Here is a 13,206-nt window from a genome sequence, read left to right as displayed (position 1 = left end):
ACCCCAAAATTAAAAAAAAAAAAATTAGAAAAAATAATATTAATTAAAAATCGGCCCGCGGGTCGGAAGATGGACGCTCAATTTAGCCGGCGTCCGTTTTCCGAATCCGTGGCTGTCAGCAGGTTTGAGAACCGTCACCGATAAAACTGAGTGTCGGCTGTCAAACCCGCTGACAGCTGCCGCTTCGGTCAAAAAGGAGGCACTAGGCACGTGCTAGTGTCCCTAGCACCTCCTTTTACCGTGGGCCTTCATTTAAATACTTGATCGCACGCCCAGAAGAGTGGCCTGGGCGTGCGTTGGGAGAGCAGGCGCTCACCTTGGAGCGCCGGCTCTCCCGTGGGATTTACTGTATCGGCCTGAATAAAACTAATGGCAACCTTTTATCAGTTATTACTATAAAGCTTCACATAAAAGTTTACAATACCTGCATAAAAGCTATTCCTAATCTTCCTGCTGGACCAATTTTCACGTATGGTGGGGGTGGCCGACTCCGGTCTTCGAGAGCCACAAACAGGCCAGGTTTCCAGGATACATTGCATATGCATGAGAGACATTTGCATACAATGGAGGCAGTGTATGCAAATCTATCTCATGCATATTCATTGTGAATTTCCTGCACACCTAGCCTGTTTGTGGTTCTCGAGGACCAGAGTTGGCCCCCCTTGATGTGTGGGATTTCCCTCCTCCACAGCTGATGGAGACAGAGAACAGACCTCTTTTATGACCTCACTCTGGTCATAAGGGAGATGTGGTCCTGGACTACTGGCAGTAGACTCTGTCTCCGCCAACTGTGGATGGGTGAAGAGGACATTAGCTCCCAGAGGCTTGGTTTGGCTTCAGCCTGGTTGAGCCCTTGTACACAGGACAGCAACCCTTTTGGGTTTCATTTTCCCTGTGGAAGTATTACTCCCAGGCTAGTGATCAAGTTTCTTGGCAATAATCACAATACCCTGAGGTGTCTGAAAATTACCCTTACCAAACAAAAAAAGGGCAAGGGGTTTCAGGACTGTTTTTCCTTTCTCTCTTTTCCCTTCTCTGCCTTGGTTGTTTTTGCTAGTGGCAAGCAAAGTTTAGAGAAAAAAAAAAGTGGTGAGCGTTTGGCCCAAAGGAGCAGCAGCACGGAGTTCCTGGAGGTGGTGAGTAGCTGGGGAGCAGACTCGGGGAGATAAGAACAATACCATAGTGGGTGTAGAAGCTTGAGTGTGTCTTGTTTCCCAAAGACAAAGCCCCCTCAAGACAGAGGGAGGGAGGGAGGTCCAAATGCACTGCGTTTCTAACTCTGCGCACAGAGAGAAAGCCATTAGGGTGCCAAGTCTTCTGCGGCAAGGATTAATGCTGTGGACTGCAGGAACCGTGGCAGCAACAACGGAGCGCCATGGCTTGCTACAGCAGCATCAGCCTTTGCTGTAGCAGTGGCAAGAAAAACACTGCGGCTCACAGAATAACGGCTGCAGCCTGGTTCTCAATGGCAGGAAACAGTATAAGCCCCATGTGAGTAATAGCAACTTTACAGCAGCTGTACCGCTGCGGGTTGGTTTAGGACCAATATGAGGCACAGGGGCAGGAGGTTCTTTGCATGTGGGACAAAGCAGCTCCCGAGCGTGACCAGCTCTTTCTGCCCTGTATGGGAGGGCGACCCAGGCCGAACTTACCAAGATTCCTTGCCTTGTCTCCTACTCCCAGGGAGGAGCAGATGAGAGTAGAGTCAGGCGAGAGAGGGAGCAATTTTAGATCTAATTCTCAGTGGAGCACAGGATTTGGTGAGAGAGGTAACGGTGGTGGGGCCGCTTGGCAATAGTGATCATAATATGATCAAATTTGAATTAATGACTGGAAAAGGAACAGTGTGCAAATCCACGGCTCTCGTGCTAAACTTTCAAAAGGGAAACTTTGATAAAATGAGAAAAATTGTTAGAAAAAAACTGAAAAGGAGCAGCTACAAAAGTAAAAAATGTCCAAGAGGCGTGGTCATTGTTGAAAAATACCATTCTAGAAGCACAGTCCAGATGTATTCCACACATTAAGAATGGTTAAAAGGGGAGGTGAAAGAAGCTATTTTAGCCAAAAGATGTTCATTCAAAAATTGAAAGAAGGATCCAATAGAAGAAAATAGGATAATGCATAAACATTGGCAAGTTAAATGTAAGACATTGATAAGACAGGCTAAGAGAGAATTTGAAAAGAAGTTGGCTGTAGAGGCAAAAACTCACAGTAAAAACTTTTATAAATATATCCGAAGCAGAAAGCCTGTGAGTCAGTTGGACTGTTAGATGATCGAGGGGTTATAAAGGGGCACTTAGAGAAGATAAGGCCATCGCGGAAAGATTAAATGATTTCTTTGCTTCGGTGTTTACTGAAGAGGATGTTGGGGAGGTACCCGTACTGGAGAAGGTTTTCATGGGTAATGATTCAGACGGACTGAATCAAATCACGGTGAACCTAGAAGATGTGGTAGACCTGATTAGCAAACTGAAGAGTAGTAAATCACCTGGACCGGATAGTATGCACCCCAGAGTTCTGAAGGAACTAAAAAATGAAATTTCAGACCTACTAGTAAAAATTTGTAACCTATTATTAAAATCATCCATTGTACCTGAAGACTGGAGGATAGCAAATGTAACCCCAATATTTAAAAAGAGTCCAGGGGCGATCCAGGAAACTACAGACCCGTTAGCCTGACTTCAGTGCCAGGAAAAATAGTGGAAAGTGTTCTAAACATCAAAATCACAGAACATATAGAAAGACATGGTTTAATGGAACAAAGTCAGCATGGCTTTACCCAAGGTAAGTCTTGCCTCACAAATCTGCTTCACTTTTTTGGAGTTAATAAACGTGTGGATAAAGGTGAACCAATAGATATAGTATACTTGGATTTTCAGAAGGCGTTTGACAAAGTTCCTCATGAGAGGCTTCTAGGAAAAGTAAAAAGTCATGGGATAGGTGGTGATGTCCTTTTGTGGATTGCAAACTGGCTAAAAGTCAGGAAACAGAGAGTAGGAATAAATGGACAATTTTCTCAGTGGAAGGGAGTGGCCTCAGGGATCTGTATTGGGACCCTTACTTTTCAATATATTTATAAATGATCTGGAAAGAAATACGACGAGTGAGATTATCAAATTTGCAGATGATACAAAATTGTTCAGAGTAGTTAAATCACAAGCAGATTGTGATAAATTGCAGGAAGAGCTTGTGAGACTGGAAAATTGGGCATCAAAATGGCAGATGAAATTTAATGTGGATAAGTGCAAAGTGATGCATATAGGGAAAAATAACCCATGCTATAGTTACACAATGTTAGGTTCCATATTAGATGCTACAACCCAAGAAAGAGATCTAGGTGTCATAGTGGATAACGCATTGAAATCGTCAGATCAGTGTACTGCGGCAGTCAAAAATGCAAACAGAATGTTGGGAATTATTAGAAAGGGAATGGTGAATAAAACAGAAAATGTCATAATGCCTCTGTATCGCTCCATGGTGAGACCGCACCTTGAATACTGTGTACAGTTCTGGTCACCGCATCTCAAAAAAGATATAATTGCGATGGAGAAGGTACAGAGAAGGACTACCAGAATGATAAGGGGAATGGAACAGCTCCCCTATGAGGAAAGACTAAAGAGGTTAGGACTTTTCAGCTTGGAGAAGAGACAGCTGAGGGGGGATATGATAGAGATGTTTAAAATCATGAGAGGTCTAGAACGCGTAGATGTGAATCGGTTATTTACTCTTTTGGATAATAGAAAAACTAGGGGGCACTCCATGAAGTTAGCATGTGGCACATTTAAAACTAATCGGAGAAAGTTCTTTTTTACTCAGCGCACAATTAAACTCTGGAATTTGTTGCCAGAGGATGTGGTTAGTGCAGTTAGTATAGCTGGGTTTAAAAAAGGATTGGATAAGTTCTTGGAGGAGAAGTCCATTACCTGATATTAATTAAGTTGACTTAGAAAATAGCCACTGCTATTACTAGCAACGGTAACATGGAATAGACTTAGTTTTGGGGTACTTGCCAGGTTCTTATGGCCTGGATTGGCCACTGTTGGAAACAGGATGATGGGCTTGATGGACCCTTGGTCTGACCCAGTATGGCATGTTCTTATGTTCTTATCTAGGCAGAGCTAGCAGCAGAGGAGAAATTTTTCCCTCCCCCCAGAGAGCCACCAGACTTGCCGCAACGCCACTGGCAAGTCCTGAATCCAACACTACAGGGATGCCGCCGAATGCGACTTGACATTCCGCCCATACCTGCGTGCACATCGCTTGGCTTTGAGGGGCTCGCAGCAGGAAACCCCCCCATGGTGCCCCCCAATGACGTCAACAGGTCCTTCCCTTATAAGCATTCCTTGCATGAAGCTCTGGTGCATCAGCAATGGCTATCCTATTCTTCTGTACAGCATGTTGCTTCAGCGTTGTCCTGCGTTCCTAGTTCTGTTGTCCTGCCTTCCTTGTTCCCAGCTTGTCTTCTCGTCCTGCCCATCTTGTCCAACTCTCTTGTCTTGTGTTGGTCCATTAGTGCCTTCTGTGTGTCTTTGTCTCCACTGGGTGGACTCTTTGGAATTGACCCTTTGCCTGGACCTGATAACTCCTGTTCGCTGCCAGCCACTGATCCCCTGTCTGGACACTGCCTACTTTCACCTGCCATCTGCCTCCAAGCCTTGCTTGACCTGGACTGTCTTGTCCCTGTCCTCTAAGAGACTCTCACTTAAATCCTACTAACGCCTGGAACCCAAAGGCTCATCCTGCAGGGAAAGGGACTGTTAATGGTGAAGCCCTAGACCAGTCTCTCAGTCAAGAACCTTTGCCAGCTGTTGATGAGGGCCTACGGGGCTCACCCCATAGGCTGTGTCAATCTCACCACAGCAGCAACGGTCCACATCAGTTACAGTTTATTGAGGCCATGGACCTGGCTGACTTGGATGCCCTATGAGCCATTGGTGCTACAGTATAGTTGACACAGCCTCGGAGGCAGACCCTTGAGGCCTACATAGGCAGCTAGTGAACAGGCCCTGTAGCGGGACAGTCTGGAGCTTCACCTTTACTAGCCGCCCCCCCCCCCCCCCTGCAGGTTGAGCCTGTTAGAGATCAGCTCTCCAAGGGGAGGAGTTAGCAATCTGATGTTGATCAACTCCCCCGAGGGGTGGAGTTAGCAATCTGTTAATGATCAGCTCCTCCAGAAGGGAGAAGTTAGCAGTCTCATCAATGCTGTACCCTGAAGGGGAGGAGCTGGCAATTTATAATACTCTGTAGGCAGAGTTATCAATCTGTAGTGGGTTGGCTCCCCACAGAGTGACAGTCTGTACAATACAACTCCTGTAGTGTGAGGAAGAGCACCCAATGTAAATTGGTGAATCCCTGGGCTGATGGCAGATGACAATGCCCCCAGGAGGATATCTTGAGAGGGTCCACCAGCTAGGCTGGAGTATGGAGACAGACACAGATAGTTCTTTATTCAGACAGGTAGTAGAACCACCAAAGGTGGCAGTAGTGAGCTGATGTACCCGGCAGGGCTGAAGTCCCTCAAATACTGGAACTGTGATCTAGGGGTTTGCTGAGCTGTAGAGAGAGACTATAGGTAGTGAGTAGACAGGGTATGCTGGATACATAACCACTACCAGTAGATGATACACTCACAATTGTAAATATATCTGTAATGGCTCCTATGCAACAGAGTCTTCAGTATATTCAGGATCAGGAGCCTTTAGGCGAGTACTGGTTCCTAAATGCAATCTGGAATAAGAACTCACAATATCTGTGTATGCGATGGCTTCTGAAATATAAGAAAGTCTTTGGAGGGTTATAGAAGAGAGTCTTTGAAGGGTTTTAGGAACATGGGCCCTCGTGGAGCGAGTACCGGTTCCTATCTACAATAGAATTCACAGTGTGCACGTCTGTGATCGCTTCCAGGCAATAGGGAGTCTTCTGAGCATTCAGGGACGTAGGCCCTCGAGGCGCAAGTACCGGATCCCGTCTTAGAATCTGAAATCAAGAAGAGAGAGCGGGACCCCCGAGGAGCGGGTACCCCTTGGTAAGTTTGTGGAGGCAGAGTAGCAGAGAAAGAATTCCCCTTGCTAACTCGATTCGTAGTTGCAAACAAAGACCTTTTAAGGTGGAAGCGGATGATGTCATTAATGGGGGGACGCCCCCGAGGTTCGCGCCCATGCCGGTACAAACTCTGCAACGCGCGGGCGCCCTTACGTCATCAGGAACATGGCGGATCCGCAGTGTCAGGCCAGCCCGGGGACTCTGGGAAGAAGTGTCGAGGAAAAGCTGCGGCAGCATCTGTCCATCAGACCCGAAGGGAGTCACCACCGAGGTAGAGAGGGTGGAGCGAGGGCGAAAACAGACACGAACACAACAGAGCCTTTGGGTTCTGGCGGCCGGCAGAACTTAGATAGATCCCTAGGGCAGTGAAGGGTAACAGAAGTTTGAGAGCACACCAGGGTCAGAGCAGGCAGCAGACTAACGTAGTCAGAAACAGGCCAAGGTCAAGGCACACAGCTAGCAAGTGTGGTCAGGTCCAGGCAAGGGGTCAGATCCAGGCGGCAGGCAATCATAGGTCTAAGCAAGGGATAAAGATCTGGAGAGTCAGGCCAAGGGTGGATGAGACACACCAAAGACACTGGACAAGACAGAAGAGAGACGGAGAGGCTGGACAAGGTAGGCTGGAAGGCAAAGCTGGATGAGGCAAGGCGCAGGAAACAGGAATGCAAGGCAAAAGACTTGTTGCTGAGGTGATGTAGTACTGCAGGGCCTAACGTCATCGGAGAGCACCGCTCGGTGTTTCCCATCAGGGGCCTTTATTATGTGCGCAGATGCACGTGTGCGTGCACCTAAGGGTGGCCTGTAGCCTGTCAGCATCTACAGCAGGTCAGCGACATGCAGCAACAGCAGCATCCACTGCGATGGGAGGTCCTCTGCAGTGTAGGTCAGTGACAGGGGTCAGTGCAGCAGCTCACGGGGCCCTCCTGAAAACTGCTGAACGTAATATACACACACACACCCTTGCAAGCTCCCATTCATTCTCACACACACAGACCCCCAGGCAGACTCCCATTCATTTTCGCACACACAGACCCCCAGGCAGGCACCCATTCATCCTCACACTCAAGCACAGGTCTCAGGCAGGCTTCTATTTATTCTCACACCACTCCCCCCATCCCTCAGGCAAGCTCCCATTCATTCGCGCACACACACAGAACCCCAGGCAGGCACCCATTCTCGCACAGACAGACCACCGTGACTCTGATACATGTAGGGGGCTTTGATTTTTATTTTCACCCAACAGTTTCCTTCTGCTCCTTTGGGCTTCCAGCTCAATTGGATCCAGTACGGGAATCCTGACACTATGAGCCTTCCTTCACAAATTGAACTGGAAACCTCAAGAAGCCAGACTCTGTATGCCATGCAACTCCAAAGAAATAGAAACATTTCCTCACGTATTATGCAAAATAAAAGATATCATGGGCTGCATATTCCCAAAGCCGATATATTCCACTCACTAAAATGAAGATAACATGCTTTTTTCTACCCTGGCTGTCTGTACATTTGGTTTTTCTAATCACTTTAGTCCTCATCTCTTTATACTGCTTTCCTCTTCTTGGTCTCCTAACTCCTTTACAGAGTCTCCTGTTCATCTTCTGTTTCACCTCTCTCTTTCTGACTTCTATATTTCCTTCCCTACATCTTTGTCTAATATTGATCTTTCCCTTTTTTCATTCTCTTTTTCTCTGCCTCTCTACATTTCATCCCCCTTCTCTCCCTCCAGTTCTCTGTGCCAATCCTACACCTCAACAACTCCCTTCTGCCCCATCTCCCCCTCATTGAATTGCTGCTTTTACTATCTCCAGCTTGCTTGCCCCCTTGTCCTTCCCCTCAACAGCTACATCCTTTCTATTGAAAACCCCTTACCCCCAAATCTTTCATCTTCCCCTTCTCCATCTTCCACAGCCATCTTCCAGCCCATCATAACTCCACCTTCCCTAGGGCCAGTGTGTGGGTATTAGGTACCCTAGGTGAAGCTTATAGGCTTGCACCCCCTTCTCCTGAGTCGTGCCCTCCACACACAATTACAAATTATGCATTTATAATAACAGATTTCACATGAAAAAGAACTTTCTGGGGCAAAATTAACACTTATAACATGTATATTATATTTACATGCACTGGTGTGCTGCCAACTAGAAAACCCTGCAAAAAAAGTAAAAAAAGACCCTTGGAACCCTTATGGTATTAGGTCTATGGTGACACGTGTTGGGTGTGGGCACAGCCCTGGGAAAGCCATGAGTAAACTGAAATACAATTGCAATATAGTAAACCATCCATTTCAAAACACTAACTGCCAGCACTCAAACAGTAACAACCCAACTAACCTATGAAAAGGCAAAACTGCAAATATTACATCAGGCCCTAAAACACAAATACACCTCCTATTAGGAAAACAAAACAAGCCAGTCTACTATAAATCCCTACATAGAAATACCTCACCTTGGTCACACTTGTAGAACACAGGCAGATCCTGTTACGAGCGCGCGCGGGCGCGGTCGTCTCGAGCTGGTGGTGAGCCCTTGGGCCACGGCGAAAGCTAGGGAGGAGCCCCAGCCACACCGTGGGAGGTGAGCTGAGCAGGCATGGGGAGCCAGGCGGGTACAAAAGCAGGGAGTCCGACCCTCAGCCAGACCTGCACACCCATGGTAGCCAACACTGGGAAGTTGACTGATGAACGGTCCTTCGACTGTTCCCGGCCCTTTCGGACCTGCCGCTGGGAACGGCAATGGGCAGCAGGCCGGACAGAGGCGAGGGCAGACAGAGTCCTTACACAGAAGACGTCAGACGGGGCTGAAGCAGACATCCAAGACAGGCTGAAGCAAGACGTTGAAGAGGAGGGCAGGAAGGAAGACACGGGCACTGTCCAACAGGGCGCCCTACTCAGCCCACCCACGGGACTGAGTCGCGGACCACCCCGTCCCAGACACGCCCTACACAGCCCAGGAAGGCTGGTCGCGGACCACGCTGAGGAAAGGAGGGTGCACCAGGAAAGGTCCAGTCGAGAAGGAACTCCGATGCCGGGACCAATGACATCCGAAGCCCCGTCGGCTGGCAGGAACAGAAGCTCAAGAGCCCGGGGGACGAATCCCTCCTGTTGGCCACTCCAGGGCCCAACAGGACAGAAGGCTCAGGAACCAGACGAAGACACAGGGCAGAACAACCGGAACTGGAACAGGAACAGACATCAAGGCAAGGTCAGGAACAGACATCAAGGCAAGGTCAGGAACAGAGAGCCATTAAGGCAAGGTCAGGAACAGCGAGCCATCAAGGCACGGTAGACCTGGATCAGCAAGGTTACAGACAACTGTAGAGCCCGATCTGCAGGCCAGTTGCAAATGACAAGGAAGTCCTTATATACTGGAGGTAGAAGGCAACTCCCTAGGAGGAGCTTGCCAGGACCGCCCCTCGCTGGTCCTATAAATAAGGTGGAGAGCTGCGGGCCGGCCCCTAGGAGAAGGGCGTCGCCAACAGGAAGTCCAAACGCTGGCATGCAAGCCACAGGCACAGCTAGGCCTCTCAGGCCCTGGAGCAAGTCCCGGATGGAACACAGGCAAGGCCCTGGCTTCGGAGCGGCCTCCGGAGGAAGGTGAGAGACCACCTGTAGCGCAGCAACAGGGGGGATCGTAACAGATCCTCACTGAATACAGAATAAAAAGACCATAAAGTATAACTAAAAACATGCAAAAACTAAACTGGAAACCGCAACAAGCTAGACACTATATGCAGTGCAACAAAGGAAAAACAGAAACCTCACTAGTCCTCATAAAACTTCAAACAAAATCAATAAATATAAACCATCAATCATAATAGTAAAACTATACTAAAAAGAAATATTTCAAAACAGCTCACGAATAGAGCAGCATCCAATAATTAAAAACTCATGTAAAAGTTTTCCAAAAGGCAATAAAATATTTCAAAATAGCAGATACATCAAATAACATCCTATAATTAAAACTAATAAGGATTTCAAAATCTCCTGCTTTCCATACCTGTGGACTTTTGATTTCCAGATGCCCTGAGATTGTCACCGATAAGTAGGGGTAGGGGAGGGGATTGTTGTGCACAAACGTTCTCCTCACTCTCTAAAACGCACACACTCATTCACTCTCTCACATGCTGAATCATACACACATGCACATGCTTGTTCTCTCGCACACATGCTGTCACACACACATGCTCATTCGATCTCTTGCTGTCTCTTATGCTCAATCATCCACACACTACACACAATGCTCGATCACTCTTTCACATGTTCAGTCATATATAAATAAACTCATTCTCTCTCACATGCTCAATCATATACACACAGTTACTCTCTCTCACACATGCTTGTACACACACATGCTCGTTTTCTCTCTCTCACACATGCACAATCACACACATTCTATCACATGCTCAGTCATATACACAAAAACACATTCCTTTGCTCTCACACATAAATTCTCAGTCATTACACACAAACGTGCTCTTTTGCTGTCACACATATATGCTCATATACACACATAAATTCGCTCCTTTGCTCTCACTCTCAAACATATAATCAATCATATACACACACATTCACTCCTTTGCTCTCTCACATGCATATATGCTCAAGGTGTTGCTGCTGACCCATGGATCTGAATGAAGAAACATTGGCCTCCTATTCCCCTTCCCTCTGCCAGTTAGGAGGAGCACAGCTCATGGAGCATGTGAATGATTCTGCACAGTTGTATGTGTATGAGAGAGAGCAGAGGAGCACATATGTGTGTGTATATATAATTGAGCATGTATGTGTGAGAGAGGAAAGGAGCATGTGTGTGCATATGATAAGAACATGAGAACATAAGAACTTGCCATGCTGGGTCAGACCACGGGTCCATCAAGCCTAGCATCCTGTTTCCAACAGAGGCCAAACCAGGCCACAAGAACCTGGCAATTACCCAAACACTAAGAAGATCCCATGCTACTGATGCAATTAATAGCAGTGGCTATTTCCTAAGTCAACTTAATTAATAGCAGGTAATGGACTTCTCCTCCAAGAACTTATCCAATCCTTTTTTAAACACAGCTATACTAACTGCACTAACCACATGAATTCACTAATACAATTAAAGGAAGTTAGACACATTCCTACTCCCATAGCAACCTAAAACTTAACTAGGAACTGATCAAAATTGAGATGAAGGCAGCAGTCCAGCAGCAAGAGGGGGGCTTCCCAGTCTTTTGCATCGAGTGTCACATGTATGATTTTTTACCCACCGGTGAGAAGTTGTACATGTGCATGCGATGCAAAGAGCTCCTGGCTCTCAGAGAACGAGTCCGATCTCTGGAGGCTAGAGTGTAGCAGGAAAGGATCCTGTAGCAAGACCTGCTCTCTAGGTGATGCATTGTCCTTTCGTACTGAGGATATCTCCCCAAGGCCTACTGCCCAGGAGGGAAGGGTTAGTTCGGCCGTCATAGTTGGTGATTCGATTATTAGGAATGTAGATAGCTGGGTGGCTGGTGGGCGTGAGGATCGCCTGGTAACATGCCTACCTGGTGCGAAGGTGGCGGACCTCACGCGTCACCTAGATAGGATTTTAGACAGTGCTGGGGAGGAGCCGGCTGTCGTGGTACACGTGGGCACCAACGACATAGGAAAATGTGGGAGGGAGGTTCTGGAAGCCAAATTTAGGCTCTTAGGTAGAAAGATTAAATCCAGAACCTCCAGGGTAGCATTCTCTGAAATGCTCCCTGTTCCACGCGCAGGTCACCAGAGGCAGGCAGAGCTCCGGAGTCTCAATGCGTGGATGAGACGATGGTGCAAGGAAGAGGGATTCAGTTTTGTTAGGAACTGGGGAACCTTTTGGGGAAGGGGGAGTCTCTTCCGAAGGGATGGGCTCCACCTTAACCAGGGTGGAACCAGACTGCTGGCGCTAACCTTTAAAAAGGAGATAGAGCAGCTTTTAAACTAGAACAAAGGGGAAAGCCGACAGTCGCTCAGCAGCGCACGGTTCGGAGAGAGGTATCTTTAAAGGATACTAATGATGCATTAGAATTAGGGCATCCCGACAGTGAGGTTCCAATAATTAGAAAAGTAGTCCAAGTGCCTGTAACTAAAAACTCACCTGACCTAAAAAATTCTAACTTATCCCTATCAATTAAAAAACAGAATAAAAATACAAACAAAAAACAAACTTTGAAATGTTTGTATGCTAATGCCAGAAGTCTAAGAAGTAAGATGGGAGAATTAGAATGTATAGCAGTAAATGATGACATAGATTTAATTGGCATCTCAGAGACATGGTGGAAAGAGGATAACCAATGGGACAGTGCTATACCGGGGTACAAATTATATCGCAATGACAGAGAGGAGCAGTCGGGAGGAGGTGTGGCGCTTTATGTCCGGGATGGCATAGAGTACAACAGGATAAACATCCTGCATGAGACTAAATACAAAATTGAATCTTTATGGGTAGAAATCCCTTGTGTGTCAGGGAAGACTACAGTGATAGGGGTATACTACCGTCCACCTGGTCAAGATGGTGAGATGGACAGTGAAATGCTAAGAGAAATTAGGGAAGCTAACCAAATTGGTAGTGCAGTAATAATGGGAGACTTCAATTACCAAAAGTACATGGTGAGCAGAAACTGCACTATAGCAAAATCGCAGAATACATAGGTGCAGTCAAGAATTTAAGTCCTGACAAAATACTCACAATCGAGTGTATAAGTACTTGTTTTTATTCTTCAATATGGCAACTCCTCTGATTCATACAGGCAGTGAGTTAATGGCGTCCCCCGACACGGTTCCCGTGTTTCGCCGCGGGCTGCATCGGGAGGGCTCGCCAATAGGGGTTCAAACAATAGCTGTAAGACATAAGTGTACATCAGGACGGCAAAATAGGACTTATAGCCGAACATTTCATGTGGACAAAAGGTAATAAACATTATAACATACCTGACAGCAAGATGCCTTAGAAGTGACAGGGAGCGCACTACCCTTAAACACTGACAGGTATTTAAAGCTGATTTTAGGCGCCAAATCAGGAGGACAACCCACGTGGGAGCTCACGGCCCCGTTCATTGGTTGCCATTCCTGTACTGCAGCGCTGCAGGACTATGGGAACCATCCGATCAAATAGAGAACTCTGCACAGAAAGACCACTTTAAGTAAAAAGAAACCACTCAATATCTCGG

The 13,206-nt window shown here is 47.0% G+C and overlaps 1 protein-coding gene across 1 annotated transcript in view; it reads left to right on the top strand.

Annotated features, from left to right (window-relative positions):
* Positions 1–802: 802 nt before the first annotated feature.
* Positions 803–13,206, top strand: part of LOC115085149 (glyoxylate/hydroxypyruvate reductase B-like) — a 144,903-nt gene continuing 132,499 nt past the window's right edge. The window contains exon 1 of the mRNA XM_029590804.1: positions 803–1,136. The gene's annotated coding sequence lies outside the window, so the exon portion shown is untranslated. The remainder of the gene's footprint in view (positions 1,137–13,206) is intronic.

The sequence above is a fragment of the Rhinatrema bivittatum genome, chromosome 2, assembly GCF_901001135.1.
Source record: "Rhinatrema bivittatum chromosome 2, aRhiBiv1.1, whole genome shotgun sequence".
Taxonomy (NCBI): Eukaryota; Metazoa; Chordata; class Amphibia; order Gymnophiona; family Rhinatrematidae; genus Rhinatrema; species Rhinatrema bivittatum.
The sequence above is the reverse complement of the archived record's forward strand: the minus strand, read 5'-3'. Positions and strand labels throughout refer to the sequence as shown.